Below are 2,248 nucleotides of genomic sequence, written 5' to 3'. Positions count from 1 at the left end.
ATATAATATATAATATTATATGATAAGATTAGATTGCTGATTGTAGAGGGACTTCTGCCAGAAGGTTGGCCAGACTTGGAAAGGGAAGTGGCCTTAAGCCAATGGAAATCACAGAAGAACAGGGATGCAAAGGACTTGCAGAAAGTCTAAACAGAAATGGAGCTTTTGATCAGGCCAGTCATGGCGCAGACTTCAAAGACATCGAAAGGTAGAAAGTGCCAGGTGAGGAGGAGATCATGTACCGACAAAGCTAATGGTCCCAAGCTACTTGACCTGAGCCCTGCTCTGAGGACCCAAGTCCAACTGCTGGTGGGGGGAGGCTGAGGAGTGCCAGTCTCAGAGGAAGAAGACTCTCCCTCCAGAGAAAGCTCCGGGAGGCAATAGCCCTCTCACAGCTCTCAGAGGACCTGCACCCCAACCCTACTGTCAGTCCACAGGCTGCCCAGGACAGGACGCTCAGATTTCTTACCCAGTTACCAAGCAACTCACATGGGAATCTGGGCCTGCTGGGACGGCTAGCCCTTTATGGCCTCGTACTACCTGGGGCAAGCCTGAGTGAGGAGTGTCGGAGCAGCAGTGGTTCTTAAACTAGGCCGTGAGAAACCCTGGGCCAAGGTGGTCTATAGTTCAAACAGAAGTCTTATGCATTTGCAGATAGAATGAGCTCTCTTTTAAAAAATATTACTTATTTCTCATGATAAAATTAATATATATTTTTTCATTAGAAAAATTAAAAGAAGAAAAGTAATCCATAATCTTAATTCCACATATTTATGTATATTTCCTTCCAGGCTCTTTTTCTGTGATAGACTGATCAATAATATATTTACAAGTATAATTAGATATACTTATGAATAATAACAGTTAATTGCAATATATTATATAATAACTATAATATATTAATAATATGTCATACATTACATAATAATGTATAATATAATATATATTATATTAATAATAACAGTTCACAACATTATTAATATATTAATAATAATAAACAACATTTAGCTATCATTATTGTTTAATTAATATTTCTTGAATGGTTACCAGGGCCAACTACTGTTCTAAACCCTTTAGAAAGTCTACAATTTTCATAATAACCCTATGAGGCAGAAATTTTATTATTCCTATTTAACAGTAAAAGAAACTGAGGAACAGAGAAGTAAAGAAATTTGTCCAAGACCACACAGTAGTAAGTAAGAAGCTGAGATTCAAACCTAAATCTGACTGTGGAGCCTGCATTTTTAGCTAAGAGATACACTATATCATATATAGTTTTTTGGGTTTTTTTTTTTACTTTTATTTGCATTTATTTTTTGCAGCATTTATTCCCAGGCCATAAGTTTTTATTTCTTCAATTTCTTCTGGGATATCTTTTTCTTCTGGGCAACCTCCTCTTCTGGTTTAGGAGCAGTCTGTTCTTTTTCAGTAAGGATCATCTCAATGTGGCAGGGAGAGCTCATGTATGGGTTGATCCAACCATGAGCTCTATAAGTCCTGTGCCACATCTTGGGGGCTTTGTTCACCTGGATATGCTCAAGGACCAGAGAATCTACATCTAAGCCCTTAAGTTCAGCATTATTCTCTGCATTTTTGAGCACGTGCAGTAAAAATTCAGCACTCTTTTTGGGCCACCGACCCTGCGTCCAGCCCCACTGTTTGGCCTGGGCACACCTACCAACTCCACCATTGTAGCGACGGAATGGCACACATTGCTTCTTTAAAGTGACATCCTTCAGATACTTGGTGGCTTTTCGGATATGCATACCCTTAATGGCCTGGGCTGTTTCACGAGTGTTCTTAAAGTGAACACGACGATTTGAACCTCTCGACTTGCATGATTTTGTGGGGTTTTCTGGGTCAAGTGAATAGCGAACCATTTTTAGAGGTCACCGCGAAGACACCGGACCTCCGGAGTCGGGAACCACCACAGCCTGCCTGTACCCCCAGCCAGCCCCATTCCCAACCATCGCGCCCCGCTGAGGCCCGAGAGCACCGGGGCACCAAGCGTGGGACTCCAGCAAGTCTCCCCGCACAGAACGCCGCTCCCAGGGAGAAATCAGTAGCCGCGAGAGTCCTCCTCCCGAGGGTCTCAGAATCGGCACCGCCAAGGCCAGGATGGCAGCGATAACCAGAGGATTCACCACTTGGAAGAGCCATATATAGTTTTGAGTTGAGGTTTTTCATTAAATATTATATTGCATGTGTTTCCCACATCATAAAATGAATTTACTTAATGTTAAGTTTT

At 41.9% G+C, this 2,248-nt stretch overlaps 1 pseudogene; it reads right to left on the bottom strand.

Annotated features, from left to right (window-relative positions):
- Positions 1–1,331: 1,331 nt before the first annotated feature.
- On the bottom strand, positions 1,332–1,966 carry LOC111172450 (large ribosomal subunit protein uL22 pseudogene; annotated as a pseudogene).
- Between the last annotated feature and the right edge of the window lie 282 nt (positions 1,967–2,248).

The sequence above is a fragment of the Delphinapterus leucas genome, chromosome 16, assembly GCF_059928025.1.
Source record: "Delphinapterus leucas isolate spDelLeu-1000000601 "Yukka" chromosome 16, BTC_Dleu_Yukka2, whole genome shotgun sequence".
NCBI lineage: Eukaryota > Metazoa > Chordata > Mammalia > Artiodactyla > Monodontidae > Delphinapterus > Delphinapterus leucas.
Note: the sequence above shows the minus strand (reverse complement) of the source record. Positions and strands in the feature narration are given on the sequence as shown.